Raw genomic sequence first — 18775 nt, 5'->3', positions numbered from 1 at the left:
CCTGCCAGTGCAGCGATGGACACAAGTTCAATTCCTGGTCCGGGAAGATCCCACATGCCACAGAGTAGCTAAGCCTGTGCACCACAGCTACTGAGTCCCTGAGCCCTGAGGTCATGCTCCCCAGCAAGCCACCATGATTAGAAGTCTGGGCAGAGCAACAATGAGTAGATCCTGCTCACCTCAACCATAGAAAGCCAGGGCAAAAGTAACAAAGACCCAGAGTAGCCTAAATAAATAAAATTAAAAAAAAAAAAAAAAAAAAAAAGCCTTGGGACTTCCCTGGTGGTCCAGTGGTTAAGACTGTGCTCCCAATGCAGAGGGCCTGAGTTTGATCCCGGGTCAGAGAACTAGATTCCACATACCACAAGCAAGACCCGGTGCAGCCAAATAAATAAATATATATATATATATAAAACCTTAGAGGAACTTCCCTGGTGGTTCAGTGGTTAACTCCATGCTCACAATGCAGGGGGACCAGGCTCAACCCATAGTCGGGGAACTAGAGCCTACGTGCCAACACTGAAGATCTTGCATGCTGCAATTAGGTCAGCCACAACCAAATAAATATTTTTTTTAAAAGACAAGAAGCCAGTTCCCCATTGAAACGCATGGACCATTCTGTCAAAAATCAAACAACTATATGTGAGTGTCTGTTTCTGGATTCTTTATTCTATTCCATTGATCTATTTTCTAATATGCCAGTATACACTCTCTTGATTGCTGCTGCTGCTGCTGCTAAGTCACTTCAGTCGTGTCCGACTCTTTACCTTTAAAATAAGTGTTGAAGTTAGATAGGTTAAGTCTTTCAACTTTGTCCTACTTTTTCAAAATGGGTTTGGCTATATTACGTGCTTTACGTCCCTCTATATATTTTGGGGTAGGATGTTGGGATAAAAATTTTGGAATACAAACATGACTTGGAAGTTATCGCAATCTCTTAAACAGGTAGGGTCTTCCTGGAAATCTAGCCTCCTTCATTAGAAAAAGAGGAGTGGGAGTTCCCCGGCTACCTAGTGGTTAGGACTCAGTACTTTCACTGCCATGATCCTGGGTTCAATCCCTGGCCTGGGAATAAGATTCTGCAAGCTTCTCAGAGCCACCAAAAATAGAAAAATAGGACCAACGCAGTCACACTGTAGAGAGACAGCACCTGCATCAAGGACTATTAAGAGTTAAATTATGTCCCTCCCCCCGAGAAAAGATGTTTAAGTTCCAACTCCCAGTACCTCAGAGTATGATCTTATTTAAAAACAGGGTCTTTATAGAGGCAACCAAGTTAAAATGAGGTCATTTAATTATAGTAAGCCCTGATCCAGTATGATGTGTGCTTATAAAAAGAGGAGATTTAGACACGCAGAGTCTCAGAGAAAAGATGATATGAAGAGACACAGGGTGAAGATGGCCATCTACAAGCCAGTGAGTGTCTGGGGCTTCCAGAAGCTGGGAGAGAGGCTTGGGTCAGATCTTTCCTTGGAGGCTTCAGAGGGATCACCGTCTTCCTGATATCTTGATTTCAGACTTTTGGCCTCCCAAAACATAGGACAATAAATTTCTGTGTTCTTGGCTGTCCAGTTTGTGATAGTTATAGCAGTCCTGTGTGTCTGTATGTGTTAGTCACTCAGTCATGTCCAACTCTTTGCGAACCCGTGGACTGTAGCCCAGCAGGCTCCTCTGTCCATGGGATTCTCCAGGCAAGAATACTGGAGTGGGTTGCCATTCCCTTCTCTAGGGGATCTTCCTGACCTGGGGACTGAACCCAGGTCTCCTGCATTGGAGGCAGATTCTTTACCATCTGAGCCACCATGGAAGCCCTACACTAGGAAAGCTCATATATGTACCCTGGACTGAGTTGAGGAGGGATCTTCAGTCACCCAAGGGACTTGAGTCCTAATGGGTTTATCATGGGGTTGCAAGTGTGTTCAAGATGTCCCCAGAGGGATTTCCCTGCTGGTCCAGTGGCTAGGAATCCATGAACCCAATTCAGGGCACCCAGGTTCAATCCCTGGTCAGGGAACTAGATCTCACATGCTGCAACTAAGATCCAGCACAGCCAAATAAATTAAAAGCAACAACAACAAAAAGATGTCAGCCGAGATTAGATAAAGTCGAAGACTTTGGGTTTAGGAGCCCCTTGATGTAAATCTTGGCTTTGTCGGTTTATAACTGCATTCCTTTGGGCAAGCAATTCAACCTCTCTGAGCGCCACCTGTCAAATGGGGATAGTAATTAATGGGATTTGGCAGAAAGGGTTGCTATGAGTGTTCCACGAAAGAACATTTGTCTGGCAATTGGCATAATGCTCAATAAACGGTGGTTACTATTTTTCGTTTTATGGGATGTCCTGTGCTCAAGGAAAGAGAATTGTGTCATTCCAAACCAGATGAATTGGCTAGATGGTGACTATTCACGAAAGGTAGAAAATCAGTGAGAATCCAAGCAGGAAAAGCAGACACTAGAATAGGGGAATGTATGCATTTGCTTCCTAGGTAATAGAAGAACCATGGAAGCAGGCAAACAGGGGAGGGTGAAGAACCTACAGATTAGCAACAGCAGGAAGGTCAGCACCACCCCTGGAGTTGGATGGATAAAGGCAGGGGGTGGTGTTTCTGGTACTCAGGAAGGACTGGAATCCCCAGGTAGAAGCTGGACCCATAGTGGCACTGTCTGGTGGGAGGTAGAGACACAGGAAATGCAGCTGCTCCTGGAACTATTTCCAGAGACAGAGAGAGGGAGAAAAACCCTGGCTTCTCCCTTCTTCCCGCCCACTAGGCTCCTATCTCTGCTTCCCATTCGTTGATCTATAAAGGAAGTCAGCTCTTTTGGCAGCCTGCAGAGGTTGGCCTCCCAGTGATACAGAGCTAAACAGAGGAAGGGCAAGGAATGGATTTGAGGGCAAACAAGGCCAGGCCCAACACTGGGGAACTGGAGTTATATTTAATCTCTTTAAGTCTCAGATTCACCATCTAGAAAATGGGGATAATGATATGTATGATTATCTACTCACAACACTGCTCTCTGCATGAAACAAGGTATCAACAGTTCCCTGATGGTCCAGTGGCTAAAACTCTGAGCTCCCAATTCAGGGTCCCAGCTTTGGTCCCTGGTCAGGGAACTAGATCCCTCTTGCTGCAACTAAGAGTTTGCATGCTGGGACTTCTCTGGAGGTCCAGTGATTAAGATTTTATCTTCCAGTGCAGGGGGTGTGGGTTCAATTCCTGGTGGGGGAACTAAGATCTCACATGCCTTGGGGCAAAAAAAAAATGAAAGAAACATTAAAAAAAAAAAACAAAGAAGCAATATTGTAACAAATTCAATAAAGACAAAACAAATGGTCCACAACAAAAATCTTAAAAAAGAAAAAGTTCGCACATGCCACAATGAAGATGGAAGATCCCATGTGCTGCAACTAAGACCTGGAGCAAACAAACAAATATATATTAAAAAAAAATCCCAAGATAACACATACAAACAGTTGAACCCGGAGTCCAGCATATAGTAGGGAGTAGCCTGTAAATGTGAATGAATTGTCTAGTTAAGTGTTTTCTGCTCAGAGGATGAAAGGAAGGAGGAGGACAGAGGTCTGGGAAGACACTCAAGGTACGAGAGCTATGCTAGTGTTAGTGATATTTTTATCTTGCAGATTTGTCCATCTGTCATCTCTCCATTCTAAGCTAGTGACTGTCAGTCTCCTTTTAGAAACCCTGAGTCAGGGCTCCCCCCACCAAGTTCAGGGTAGAGTCTCCATTCGCCTTCAAAGGGACTTCGATCCACTCAATTTTTAGCTGGTGTCTGCCTCCTCGAACTGTTGCCAGACTTTCCTCGCCTCCCCCAGCCTGGGGGCTGAGCTGTTTCCAGGATCTCTTTTTGTATAATTAAAAAGAAAAATAGAACAGCCGATGTTGCCAAACACGTATTTAAAGTGACACCCTGGGTTCAGGGAGTGAAAAATAAAAATGTTTAAGGTTTAGATTAAAAGTCTCCATGCCCAGCTGTCTCCTGACCTTGGAATTTCTCCTCAGCCTGGCCGCCTTTAATCCCCTGCCCTGGCTTGTAAAAGCCTTTTAGACTGAGGGCATTTATTTCCCAGAGAACTATTCCAGCCTAATCACATAAAAATGCCCAGCATCCCAGGAACAGACTGTCAAGTGCAATGCGGTTCTGTGGTTCTCTCCAGAGGCCCTAGAGAAGGGGAAATTGGGGTGCTGCTCACCCTAGGAGTCACCCCTGGGTCCTTGCTTCCCCTCACTGTGCCCTTTTCCTACCACATCTAATCCATTAGGAAACCCACATTTTCTTAAAATCTCAGCTCTTGTGGCCAGCATCGCCTCTTCCATCTTAGCCAGGCTACCATCATTGCCTGCCGAGAGGTCTGCAGTAAACTGCTCCCTGATGTCTCTGCTTTTAAAGCCATTCTGTAACAGCAACTAGCAAAAAGTTTTTTAAAACAAATCTGAGAGCCTTCTCTGGTGGTCCAGTGTTGAAGATTTTGCCTTCCACTGCAGGGGCTGTGGGGTTCAATTCCTGATTTGTGAACTAAGATTCCACATCTGTGCAGCAAAGAAAAAAAAAAAAGAAGCATTTGAGTGATGATGGAATGCAAGGCAATGTACATTTATCAAACATCTACTATATACCAGCTGCCCCAAATCAGTGCCTGTGTACACAGTAGTTCAATAAGTGCCTGTATCAATGAATGCACTCAAGGAGCCCCCAGTCTTCCTGCTAAAATGCCTATAAATAAATAACTCTAACATGGAAAGATACGGCTATTATGTGGGTGTGTTCAGAATGCAAAGGGGCCCCCATATCACCTTGTACTTGTGGGTACCTTTACCAGTCTTATCGTCTCACCTGGGAACTAGCTTTCTGAAGGTCAGGTGGACTCACCCGTCACTCACTTGCCTGTCCGTCTCCTGGGCACCCAGGAAGGACTTTGCTTGTACGATGTGCTCAGTCATTGCCTCTTGTCTGATTACTGCTGATCCTCTACTGGCAGTTGTTCCTTCATTCAGACCCTGAGCAAGAGGGCAGCAGCTGGGTCCTAACTCTGGTGCTGCTGGCAGTGAGCTGGAGGCCCCTGACAGGTGACCCACTCTCCTATTTGGCCTGACTTTTCCAGTTATCAGTGAAGGATTTGGTCTCCTTCCTTGGTATAACTCCTTGCATGGACTACTATATAAATCTATTCTTATAAAAGTTCAGACAATGGGTAGAAATTGTGAAAGATTCAAATCCTCACCATGATCGCAAGGCTTTGCCTGATCTGCCACTTTCCATCCCTCCTTCCTTCCCTTTTATTTTTTTTAAAAATAGGGGTTAAATATATATAAAATTTACCATTTTAATCATTTTAAAGCATACAGTTCTCCTCCAACTAATACAAAATAAATAAATAAATAAAGCATACAGTTCTGTGGCATTAAGTACATTCACATTTATGCCCCCCTCATCGACATCCTTCTCTTCTTTTTAGATTATAATTTCAGACATCAATATTGGGACTTCCGTGGTGGTTCAGTGGCTAAGACGCCAAGCTCCTAATGAAGGGGGCCTGAGTTCAGTCCCTGGTCAGGGGACTAGATCCCCCATGCTGCAATTAAAGAGCCCACATGCTGCAAATAAGATCTGGCACAGCCAAATAAATAAAATTCTATTAAAAATAAGTCACTATTTTCTCCTCATCTTTTATTGGGATCTTACATTTAATGATTGGTTAATTTAGAACATTTATAATATACAAAGATAGCTTTTATAACGAACCAATTATTTTGGTAAGAAATAGTTAATATGGGACTTGCCTGGTGGTTCAGTGGTCAAGACTCCCTATGTAGAGGGCCTGGGTTCGATTCCTAGTCAGGGAATTAGATCCCAGGTGCTGCAAATAAGAATCAGCACAGCCAAATAAATACTTTTTAAAAAACTGTGCAGTCTACTACAGTTGGAACAATACAGAGATTGGCATGGCCCCTACACAGGGATGACACAACATGCATATCTGTGAAGTGTACCATTAACAAAGGAGAGAAAGAAAAAAAAAACAATACGAACAAAAAGAACCCTAACATTACCAGCATTTCTCTTTGAAATTCTCATTCAGCCCAGTCTCCTCCTCCTTCTTCCCCAGAAGTAACTACTTTCCTCAGTTTGGCCTTTATCCTTTATGTGTTCCATTGCTTTTCTATATATTGTTTACTTTGGCCCATTTCTGAAATTTATACAAAGTTCAGAACTTTAGCCTGTGCCTACTTCTGCAACTTGTCATGTGATTCAATATTTTCTGGTCAGAGTCATCTTGTAGACACGAGGAACGCTCAAGGCCATTTTTTTTCACTGCTACATAGATTCCAGCTTACAAGGTGCAGGCCACAGGCTTCTTCAGAGCCCTTAACCTCCCATCTTGGGTGATTTCCTTTCGCTACTTTTTTCATCCTAACCATTGATTACCACATTGACTGATTTTGTGTGGGCTCTGGACAAACAGCCTCTATCTGGGGCTTTCCTGTGTGATATTGAGGACCACCTAGGTACTCACACATGGGTAATACTGAAGAAGGAGGGTGTTTACACCCCAGTGGGGCAAACCTTTGATCAGGAGCTAGAAGATAATTCCTCTGCCTTCTTCCTCTCCCTAGAACTGTCCTGAGTTGCCATGGTAACTATGGCCTCTCCTTGGTACCCTCACTTGACTCTTTCCCTGCCTCACTCTCACTTTTCTGCAATCTTTCTCCTTGGGAATGCACTCCCCAACAAAGTAGTCCTGCAGACTTTTGATTCAGACTCTGTTTATTGAGGAACCCAAGACAGACATACCTGCAATGTGTCCACTCCCCTGTCTATGAACATGAGTTGTTCCAAGTTTTCCGAGATTGCATACAATTCGGCTGAGGTTACCATCCTTGGTCATACTTCCTGGTGCACTTGTGTCTGTTTCTCTAGAATGTTCCTAGCACAGAACTGCAGGATCATAGGCTACCCACTCCTTCAGTTTTGTCAGATATTGCCCAGTTAGTTCTTTTTTTTTTTTTTTTCCCAAAGATTTTTATTTATTTGGCTGTGCCGAGTCTTAGTTGAGGCATGTGATATTTTAGTTTCCTTACCAGGGATCAAACCCGGGCCCCGTGCAACGAGAGCTCAGAGTCTTAGCCACTGGACCTCCAGGAAAGCTCCTCAATTAGTTCTTGAAGTGCCTACTTATTTTTCCAGTTTATTTCATCCCTAACCCGCATCCTCAGCTCATTACATTTGGGTCATACGGGCCTTTTTTCAGTTCCTTTCCCATATGTACTCCCCCATCACGAGGACTTCGCATCTGCTATTTTTCTCTGCTGAGAACACTTCCCCCACACTCAGCCTAACTCTTGCCTCAGAGCTCAGTTCTGTGCCTCACTTCCTTGGACCAGCTCCCTAACTTCCTTCTCAACCCCAAGCTAGGTCACCCCCTTCCTCCCCCCACCCATATTATACATCTCAAGCCTCATATACTTCTCTGCTGTGACCCACTTATCAGTTGTGATGTTCCCTCTGTCTGTGCAACTGTTGGTACAATCTCCCTTTTGCTAAGTTTCACTAGTCTGAAAGTCATGACCACCATGTTTATTTCAGCTCACTACTCTAGCTCCAGCACCCAACACCATACCCGGCACACACTAAGCAATCGATATTACTGTTTTTTCTTTCTTGAATATTTATGTACTCATTTGGCTGCGCTGGGTCTTGGTTGCAGCACTCAAGATCTTTAGCTGTGGCATGTGGGATCTAGTTCCCTAAGCAGGGATTGAACCTGGGCTCCCTGCATTGGCAGCGCTGAGTCTTAGCCACTGGACCACCAGGTAAGTTCTGATTATTATTCTAATAGATATTCTTTGTTCTCACTCATGTTGGAGCTCAGTGTGTAAAATTTTCAGCATGTTTTAACATTATTTGCCATCTACCGGGGGCCAATATCAGGGTACACTAGGCAAAATCCCATTCCTTGAGCAACTAAAGTCTAATAAACATTAACTGAGCTTTCTGGACCCTTACCTGTTTTAAGTGCTTCGAAGCTAAGTACTTAGAACTATTTAATTGGCTCAGAAGTCATTTCCAGTCTGAATGTTACTATAATGAGTAATGATGACTTTTTTTTTTTTTTGGCTGTGCTAGGTCTTTGTTGCTGTGTGTGCGCTTTCTCTAGTTGTGGAGGGTAGGGACTGCTCTTGGTTGTGGTACTTGGGCTTCTCATTGTGGTGGTTTCTCTTATTGCTGAGCACAGGCTCTAGGGTGCACTTAGGCTCAGCAGTTGCGGCTCTTGGGCTTAGTCGCCCTGATGCATGCAGAATCTTCCCCAGGGATCAAACCCATGTTCCCTGCATTGGCAGGCAACTTCTTAACCACTATACCACTAGGTAAGTCCCTGATGACCATTGTTTATCGAGCACGCACTAAGTGCTTTGCATTTACCATCTTATCCTATCCTCACAGCATACAAGGGAGGTAGTAGTATTGCCTCTATTTTACAGATGAGGAAACTGAGCTTAAGAAGGTGAAATCACTTGTTTCAGGTCACACATTTAGTAAATGGTGTGGACAGGATTTCTCAGCCAGAGCACCTAACCTCCTACAGTGATGTTAAAACTTCCCCTGTTCCAACTACACTGCTTTCAATTAGATTCCAGAGACTGAGTTCTTAATCACAATGATAATTAATGATTGATACCACTATAGGGCATTTATTGACAACTAATCACTTTATATCCCTCTATGCATTTATTCAACAAATACTGAGAACTTACAACAGGCCAAGCTCTATTTGCAGGGCTGGGAGTACAGAGGCAAATGAAACAATAAAACCCTTGCCTTGCAGAATTTACATCCTAGAGGGAGGAGAAAAAAATGAAACAAAATAAATAAACTATGTGATAAAAGTGGTCAGTGCTACAGAGCATATGGAAGCAGAATAATGAAATACAGAGTGTTATGACAGTAGTTCCATGATCTCATCTCATACCCTCAACGATCTATTATTTTTCCCATTGTACAAGTCATAATGAGATTCAGAGAGGTGAAGTCACTTTCCCCAAAGGCACACAGCTCATAGGTTAAGTCAAAATTCTGGAAAAACATAGGAACCCATCCTGTACTTTTTACTGTGCACCTACCGAGTGTGTAGGATTGGAGACAAAAGGAGCATCAAACTTTCTTCTTCCTCTTCTTCTTTTGCTTCATGAGGGATTTTCCTGGTGGCATGTGAAACTGTTTAGTGACAGTGTGCAAATCTCAAACCCAGGCCCCCTGCATTGGGAGCATGGAGTCTTAGCCACTGGACCATCAGGGAGGTCCCAGGAGCATCAAACTTTCTTCCAAGAGTTTAAGGTCTGGCAGGTCAATAAGTTGGGCCAGGTGAGTGGAGGACTCACAAAGCAGTCAGTACTCAAGTGTCTATGCCTTGCCCAGGGCAGATGTGATTGCTTATAGGAGCTGCTGATGCTGAGACTGAAGTCAAGGCTCAGCCTGACAAATCAATTTTAGAAATCAGGAGCAGAAGACCCAGGCTGCCTAGCTCTTTGGGGAGCTGTTGGTGACCCAAAGACCCATCAGCCCTGCCCCCACAACTGGTTCTGTGCCCTGTCCCCTTTTGCCCCAGGTCTCCAGCCTCCAGGCCATCAAGAGATCTAGAAAGTGGCTAATGACAGAGTGCTACCACACCCTCTCCAAGCCACACTCACATGCAAATAGGCCTCCTCTCCCAGCATTATTAGCTTGAGGGGCCTTCCAGATAGATGGTGAGGGTCTGGGGCCTGGGGCGGGATACCTGCTTGCAGGCCTCAGGGGCCGGGTGTTGTTCTAGCTAGTCCCCTATCTCTAGGTGGCCCTGTGACTCAGTCTCTGCCCAGCAGATGTCATGAACCCTGAGCCTGGGAGGCAGTCTGGAATACAGAAGGGAGCGTGGGCTTTGGAGCTAGAAAAGCATACAGAGCACTGTCTCCCCCAGGCCACAGCCTCGTTTGTTACACTTCAAGAGGGGCTCTTAGAGCCCTTGCATTTTCTCCAAAGAAGTACACCTTAAGGTTTAGTTGCTCAAGCTGAAAACAGACATATTGTGGAATTTGCAGAATTCATTCATTCAACAAACATTTGGTGGGTATATTTTATGAGCCAAGCCATGAGGGCTGAGGATAAGCAGCGAGTAAGACCAAGGTCAGTCTCAGCGACTTCCTTCTTTTTTGGGGGTGGGGGTGGGTTATCAAATTTATTAGTTTATTAGACTGCTAAATTAGATAAAAAACTGGTGACTGTATAACAGGGTCATAAACCCATAACCTTCGGGTTCCACTAGACAGACATTATTTGCATTTATTTTTTTACTGGAGTATAGTTTCTGCTACACAGCAAAGTGAATCAGTTCTATATATACACATATTCGTGGGTGCTCGGTCGCTTTAGTCACGTCCTACTCTTTGCAACCCTATAGACTGTAGCCCACCAGGTTCCTCTGTCCATGGGATTCTCCAGGCAAGAATACTGGAATGGGTTGCCATCTTCTTCTCCAGGGGATCTTCCTGACCCAGGGATCGAACCCATGTCTGCGGCATTGGCAGGCTGACTCTTTACCACTGAGGCACCAGGGAAGCCCATACATATACATATATCCACATGGATATATATCCATATGGATTTCCTTCCCATTTAGGTCATCACAGAGTACTGAGTAGAGTTCCCTGTGCTATTACAGAAGGTTCTCATTAAGAGACACAGTAGACCATTAATGCATGAGCAGTATATCATAATCGTGAGAAGTGTTCTGGATGAGAAAGGGTTTGTGTTAAGGTAAACTGGGCCAACTCACCTGCTCTCAGTTTGCAACTGGCGAGATTTCTCTCTTCAGGTTGAGGCTAAGAGCCAATGGTCTTGTTTCAGACCATCCTAACTAACGACACTGGCATGAAAGACCTGCTTTCAGCCGTGAACACGACTTCCCTGGTGGCGGTGGTGGTAAATAACGTGTTTGCCAATGCAGAAGACTTAAGAGACGAGGGTTCAAAATCCCTGGGTGGGGAAGAGTCCCTGAAGTAGGAAATGGCAACCCGCTCCAGTATTCTCTGGAAAATTCCAGGGACAGAGGAGCCTGGCAGGGCCACAATCCAGCTGGACGAGACTGAGCACAGCACAGGAGCAATGAATGGGTGTTGCTGGGTGAGGAGGAGTGTTTCCCATAAAGTCCACGCTGTGGACGAATCTAGGAGGTACTCAGTGAAGAACTGGTGAATTACTGAATGCCATTTCAAGGACAGTTAAAAAGCCACTGATTCTATCTGCGAAGAGTGGTATACTATGGATCGCTAGGAAAAGAGAAGGTCTTAGCACTTTCATTCCTAGCTTTCTGGAAGAGGAGGAATTTGGGGATTTGGAGAGGCATGTAAGGGATGCTGGACTTCCATTAAACACTATTTTAGAGTAGGTGCTGGCACTGTGCTACCTTTAAGATACATCAATGAATGAGGGAAGAGAAGCCATCCAGTCTGATCCCAGGAGAATAAATAAGAACTATTATGTTACAAATAAGAGGAGGAGTGCTGCCAGGAGAGAGTGTTCTGAGCAGCGGGACCGGAATATGCAAAGGTCTGGAGGAGAGAAAGCAGGTTTATTCAAAGAATGCAAAGTAGTTTGGTGTGTTCAGACTTTGAAGGAGACCTATTGGAGACAGAAAGAATGTTGGAGAGAAAACCAGGGCTGATGCCTTCATCTCAGACTGCCTTCCTCCTGGGGGAAAACTAAATTTCTTCTTTTTTAAAAAAATCTTTATTTGGCTTCATTGGGTCTTAGTTGCGGCACACAGGATCTTCACTGGGGCCTGTGGAGTCCTTTCAGTTGTAGCATGCAAGGTCTAGTTCCCTGACCAGGGATGGAATCCTGGCCCCCTGCATTGGTAGCAGAGAGTCTTAGCCACTGGACCACTAGGGAAGTCCCCAAACTAAATTTCTTGATTCCACAACTAGTTAGGGTTATGAAGTCCAGGTGGTTGCCTTCATTTTAATGAAGACACACCGTTTACTGACCACTCTGTTCCAGAACACTGGCTCATTCAATCATCATATGAACTCTTCAACGTTTGGTATCATGAGTCCCCTCAGCCCCATTTACAGATGGGATAACTGAGGCTCAGTTTGGGTCCTTGGTCCAAGTCATGTAGCTCATGACATTTGGGAATTTAGAATGTTCCTTTATGTAAATGCTTCCATTCTAGAAGCTGTTTGTTGTTTTTTTTTTTTCCCCTCCTACATGAGGTAACGCATGTAAAAGCTTTTTTTTGGTAATAGAGCCATGTAAACATGAAGCATTATTATTAGTTTTGCTGGATTTCTGGCTCCATCCAGTTCAGCCTGCAGCATTCAAGGAGCCCAGGAAGGGGCAGTAAATGAAAACCAAAAGGCCCAATGGTCTCTCTTAAAATTCCCCCTCATCTGTTCTGGTTCCCTCTCTGGGGCACCTCCAGTTATTATCATCAGCCAGAGTTTGTTTCTCATAAGTTACAAGACGTGGGAGGTTAAAAAAAAAAATCAGCAGCATCAACAACTACAAAAAACCACGCAGCAGCTTGAACACAAAAAGAATTTGAATTTTGAACAAAGGGCAGGGTGAGACCCTAAGTAAATGCTGACACATCCTCTCTCCAGCTGTGAACTGGGGGTCTGAGAGCTGCTGCAAAGGTCATCTGTCTCTACATCTTTGGGCAGGAAATGCAATTCAATCCTCTCAATGACTGATTGCTCTGTAAGATTAATGGAATCTCTCCAACTCTGGTCTCCGTTCTGACAGCACAAAAAGTGAATCAAACTCCTCTCTTTTCCTCCTCTCCTCTTACTAAGCAAGGTCAGCTGATTCCACACTTTAAAAGTTCAAAACTTTTCTCCAGAAAATTTGTCCCCGGGTGTTCCTCTGCAGGGTGAAACTCTTTCTTCTGGGGTGAGAACCAAAGGTGGAGCTTGAAGGCCTGGGGACCTTTCTAAGCTTTTCATCTGTCCTTGCTTCATCTTTCAAAATAAAATGAATGTAAAGGGCATGATCGTCCCGGAAAGGGTTAACTGCCAGCCCGGCGGTCCAGCCCTCAGCGATTGGCAGCCAATAACAATTTAGCATGATGAAGTAATGCCAGAATTTTGATTTCCATTGGTTAACATGCTTGTCCATAAATCCAAAGATGCAAGTTTTGAAAGTATCTTTGAACTTTTATGACTCTCTTCCTGGAGTTAACCCCTTGATTAACTCACCTGTTATTTCCAAGTTTCCTTCCAATTTTCAGAAAGGAAGAGATATTATAATATGTAGAACTCTAGGCACAAACCTGTCTTCCTCAAAGGATCAAAGCCTGACACTCAGGCCATGTGTAATCTGGCCATGGTTTTTCTTACTCAGATATTGCAATCCACAAGGACTGAGGAGCCAAATAAAACCCCAAACACACACAAGTCTCTGGGAACTACAATCACTTTAACTATGATAGTGTGGTCTGTTGTCCCAGAGTACTTATTAAATTGCAAAAGTGACCCAAAATATGACAAAACTCTAAGGTTTGGCAAATGGAGATGCTAGATACACAAGTTCTTCCTATATGTATTTATATTTTATTTTCTATGCCTTTATGTTTGAAATATCTGATAAATTTAACAGGGCACAATGGTTTTAAAAAATGCAAATAATTAAGTGTAGACTCTATATAACCTCCTAAAAACTTTGTCCTCTCCTCAAAAGTGATCAAACAATGAATGGTTTGTTGTTCTATTCAAGCCTTTTTCTTTCTTTGTTTCTCTCTTTTGCATGTCTATACATTACAGTTTGTTTTAACATAAATGGGATCATCACAGGTTATTCTGTGACTTATTATGTTTCTTAACCAATCTTGAATTTTTCTGTATCATATGATTCAGATTTATCTCATCCTTAAATAATATTTTAGAATGAGGCAGTTCTACAGATAGTATATGGAAAGAACTCCAAGATTATATTAAATGAAAAAGGAAGGGTAAGGACAGTGTGTATATTTGTGTGACACAATAATAAAAGAAAATATACGCAGAGGTTTTGTAACAGCATAAACCATTTCTGGGAGGATACCCAAGAGACTTACTAAGTTTTCTGGGGGTGGGAGTGTGGAGAGGAGAAACTAGGAGTGGGAGAGAAAGAAAGCAATTTTAAAACAATTTTTAGAAAGTGGAACATTTCATAAATACAGTAGAATTTATCAGGTGTCCTCCACCTAGATCAAGAAACAGAAAATCACTATTACCTTTCACTGTTCACATTCCCTAGCCCATAGCGAGTTTCTTCCTGCATTTTCTGTTAATCACTCCTTTGCTTTTACTTATGCTTTACCACTTAGGTATGTATAACTAAATAATATTCATTTGGTTTAGATTTGCCTGATTTTGAAACTCATAGGCTCAAAAATCACAAATAAAGTGAAATTCAATTTTGAGTAGGTAATACATACAATTTTACACTATGCATAGTATAAAATTCAAAAGATAACACAACATATAAAATGAAATCTATAAGGTTCAAAATCAGGCAACACGAACGCTTATATATGGTAAAGATTTCACACTGTACCAAAGAAAAAGTATTTTCGTCTTTTCCAGTTCTTTTCCCCATTTAAAAGTTGTATTTCTTTCCAAAGAAAATTTCGTGCATATAAAAAAATGTAGATATAGATATATTCTTTCTGGTTTACATAAGTGGTCATCACAGTTTGGTATTATTCTACACCTTGTTTTGTTTTAATGTAAGGATATCATGAAATCATTTTACATCAGTATATATAGAGTTTGTTATTGTTTGGTTGCTAAATCGTATCCAGCTCTTTTTGGGACCCCATGGACTGTAGCCTGCTAGGCTCCTCTGGCCATGAGATTTCCCAGGCAAAAATACTGAAGTTGGTTGTCATTTCCTTCTCCAGGGGATCTTCCCGATCCGGGATCGAGTGCACATCTCTTGCATTCTTTATCACTGAGCCAGGGAAGCCCTATTTACATAATATATATGTATGCGTATATATATATAGATATAGATATAGCTACCTTGTTCTTTTTAATGATTTGATAGCATTTCCTTGGGCATACAAACTGTCCAAGAATTATTTAATCAGTTCCCCAACTTTCAGATCATTTTTAATCTTTTCCTATTACAAACAGGGCTACAATGCATTGCATCTTTGTGTTTGAGTATGACTATCAGATATATATCAGGAAGTAGTCATCCACTTCTAAGGCTTCCTGCTCTGTCACCAGTCATCTGTACCTGAGAAGTTTATTCGTCAGATCTGGGCAGGTGGGACAATTTTATATCTTGCTGGCATCCCCAGGTGCCTAAGGTGCCATGCTCTTAGCAGGCACACAGAGTGGGTGGTTTAAGCACTAACACTCTATTCATGTTGCACAGATGGCTCCTTCTAGAAAACCTTTGTAGATATTCCTGACCTCCTCCCCGCAAGACAAATTCTGGATTGTACTCTAAGGTTGTACTCTAAGGTCCAGTAAGAGAGATACTATATATAGTTATTTAAATTTAATTAAAATTAAATAAAATTCAGCATTTAGTTCCTTAATCCCACTATTCACATTTCATTCTGAAATTTGGGGAACTGATTAAATAATTCTTGGACAGTGCTCAACAGCCACATGTGGCTAGAGGCTCCTCTGTTAGCACAGACATAGAACATTTCCATCTTTTTGTTCTAGGGGGCCGCCCTGCAGGAATGACTAGATGGAAGCCTCTGGGCTCTGGATTCCTACCAGCCCAGGATTCAAAACCTGTCTTTGCTATTTCGCAGCCCTAAATTGTGGGCAAGTGACTTGACCTCTCTTTGAGCCTCAGCTGTAGTGGGCAATTACAGACCCTCTCTCAGAGAACTTTGATGAGGATTCCAAGAGATAGCAAAACGTGAGAGCCTTTGCTCAAAGACAGAGTAAGCTCTCAAAAATCAGGAGTTATTATAATGATACATGAATATGACAGCTTCAGTTTCTAACAGTGTGAAAAATCCTAGATTCTGGGGGTTCCATCCAATATCAGTCCTTCCTGACTTGTTTGGGAAGCTGGCAGCCCACCCCTTGCCCAGTCTGGAGGAAGAGGCTACAATCAGAGCTGATTTTTCCATCCTTGAAGTCTTTAGAGCACGGAGCTGCTCAATCAACCTATAATGAATGAAGAAATGAATGAATGGGGCCAACACAGCCAGGATCTGACTGGGCCTTTTGTAAGAATGAGCAAGAAGGTCCAAAAGTCATTATTACTTTGTTTCAAATACAACTGGCCTGGTCTTTTTTTTCCTGCAAGATAAAAACAAAACAAAACAAAACAAAAACCCTCTCCTGGGGAATCACCTTAAGCTTCCCTTCCCTCTTTCACCTACAGTCCACTCCTCTGGGACAATTAGCCAGGGAAGGAGCTCAAGGGTCTTGGCCCTTCCCCCTTTGGCCCAACATAACCTCCTCCCCCCACTTTGACCAAATGCCTGGAATTCTTTCAACAGGAGGACAAAGCCTTTCATCTGCCAATTACTGATAAAGGGAAAATGCAAATATTGCTAAGGAAGGTGATCCATCAAGGGCCCAACATTTATGGAGTGACCACTTAGGACCAGGCGGCAGGGTAGGCACTCTGGGGGCGTCAAAGGGGAACAAACCCCTGGCTGGCCCATTCTTTTCTCTGGTCTGTGGTTTCCTGGCAGTTTGTAAAGGGACGGGATTAAATTAGGTGACTACTCAACCCCTTCCCACTCCGACAGGCCAGGAACTCCCCAACCGGGTGATATATGGACTTAACTGTTTTTACACTAAGGTGTCTGCCATCGGGTCTTGACACCAGCTTTTGGGGACACCATGAGACCGACCACATGGGGAGACAGAAAGGTCTCCGTGAGGAAAGGAGAATTAAGACTAAGTGATTTGCTTCACACTTTTTGCTTTACTGCACTTAACTCATGACCTTCCAGCCCACTGCATGGTCAGGGAAGATCCCACTGGAGATGGAAGTGGCAAACCCACTCCAGTATTCTTGCCTGAAAAATCCCCATGGATGGAGGAGCCTGGCGGGCTACAGTCCATGGGGTCGCAAAGAGTTGGACACGACTGATCGACTTCACTTCACTTCCTCATCTCATGTGGGAGCAGTTAAGAGGGTCAGTATCCAAAAGTGGATGTGATGGCAGAGGCAGGCTCCAGTTTGAGCCCCAGGAATCCCATTTATAAGCTGTGTGATCTTGGGGGATTGGTTTCCCCTTTCTGAATCGCACTTTCCTTATTTGCAAAACTATTTACCTTAAAGGGTTCTTGAGTGAAAGAAGCAAATAAAATAGTCCCTGGTTCTTGACACAGGCTAAAGGCAAAAACCTTCCCACCCCCATTAAGACAAGGTGGGCGATTTCAGTTTGGAAAAAATTGTGATGTTTGCCAGTTAAGTGGACTTGGATTAAAACAAACTTCAAAGAGTAGTCTTTGGAGGGTGGGTGGAAAAAGATACAGAAAGATAGGAAAGGAAACTTCAAGGTGAGTGAGGGGGGAGCTGTCTCATAGGGTGACCAACACTGAGCTGATGGTTCACATCTGATCGCTGATGGGGAAGCCACTTCCTCTCCACTTATCTGATCACTGTGTTGACATGAGGAGGATATGAGGGTAGAGCAATCAACCAGATTCAAAACTTCTCTGAGCCTCAGTTTCCTATCTGCAAAATGATCTGCTCCAACTATCCCACAGGATTCAGGAAAGAAGTAAAAATAAAAAAGTATGGCAAGTTTTTCTTTTTGCAAAGCCACCTATGAGCAGGTATAAGGCTCCTTTCTTGTAGCCCTGGTGCCTTGTTATCTCATCACGATCTTTACCTTCAAGATCGGGCCTAGTTGGGCTGGAAGAATGTTCAGGGCCAGTTTTTTCTCACAATCAAAGTCGACCAGACTGTTGTTCATGATGAACTTACAGGACAACACCTTTACCATTCTAGTTTTGGGAGGTGGGCACAGTGAACTAGGTGTGTCGACAGGTAAGTATACCCAGATCTAATGACACTCCATATTTATATACAGAGGGTGGCCATACCGCCGCCAAGAAGCACTGTAGGATTAATCAAGGTGCACCCAAAGTTCCCTGGGCCCCATCCCAGCGCCTTGCACCTTTCCACCGACATTTCTCCTGTAACCCGCCAATAAGAGCTTACCCTTCGCATTTTTGCCAGCTGCGTTAGGAGGCGCCAGATCCGATTCTCTCGGTAGTTCACTCCTGAGCATCTATTTCCTCTTCTTGGAGAGCGCAGGGACCTTTAAAAAATGTCCAACTTCTCTTCTAGGGCTTCTCGCCTAGTAAAGGACTCCACAGACGCGGGCAGAATGAATGAATGAAAGGCAACGTCTTCCGGTCAGCTCGGGCCTGAAAAGGCTTTGGTTTGGCTGTATTTCCTGTTACCTGTGTGTATGTGGATCCTTTGAGTCCAGTAGTTTAAGAGTTATGTAGTCCGTACAGGTATGGAGCTGCGCTAATTTCTTCCTGAGCCCCCAAATGTTTCCTGCGTGTGGCCGATCCGCTTACGGCTCTACAGAGGATTTCTCCACCCCCACCCCCCCAAAAAAAAGACATAGCAGAAAAGAAAAAATATATATATATACACACAAAATGCTTTGAATTTGGGTCAGCCACGTAGGTAACGAGGTGGGGTAAATGAAGGAAGAGGAAGAAGAGGGGTCGCCCATGGGGGCCATGGGCGATGGGGGCAGGGATTAAGGTGGGAGGTCGTTTTCGGGGGTGCC

General features: G+C 43.6%; 1 long non-coding RNA gene across 2 annotated transcripts; it reads right to left on the bottom strand.

The window, feature by feature from the left end:
- Positions 1 to 649: 649 nt before the first annotated feature.
- Positions 650 to 18425, bottom strand: LOC133056557 (uncharacterized). Of its 2 annotated transcripts, XR_009692850.1 has the most exons (4): positions 18190 to 18425; positions 8772 to 9215; positions 3005 to 4547; positions 650 to 767 (listed from the first exon to the last, which is right to left on the bottom strand). It is a non-coding gene; the product is annotated as an uncharacterized LOC133056557 (long non-coding RNA). The 2 variants fall into 2 exon arrangements; XR_009692849.1 differs by having other exon boundaries at positions 650 to 4547.
- Positions 18426 to 18775: the final 350 nt, after the last annotated feature.

This window comes from Dama dama, chromosome 5 (genome assembly GCF_033118175.1).
Source record: "Dama dama isolate Ldn47 chromosome 5, ASM3311817v1, whole genome shotgun sequence".
In the NCBI taxonomy this organism is placed as follows: domain Eukaryota; kingdom Metazoa; phylum Chordata; class Mammalia; order Artiodactyla; family Cervidae; genus Dama; species Dama dama.
This window is presented reverse-complemented; position numbering and strand designations above follow the sequence as displayed.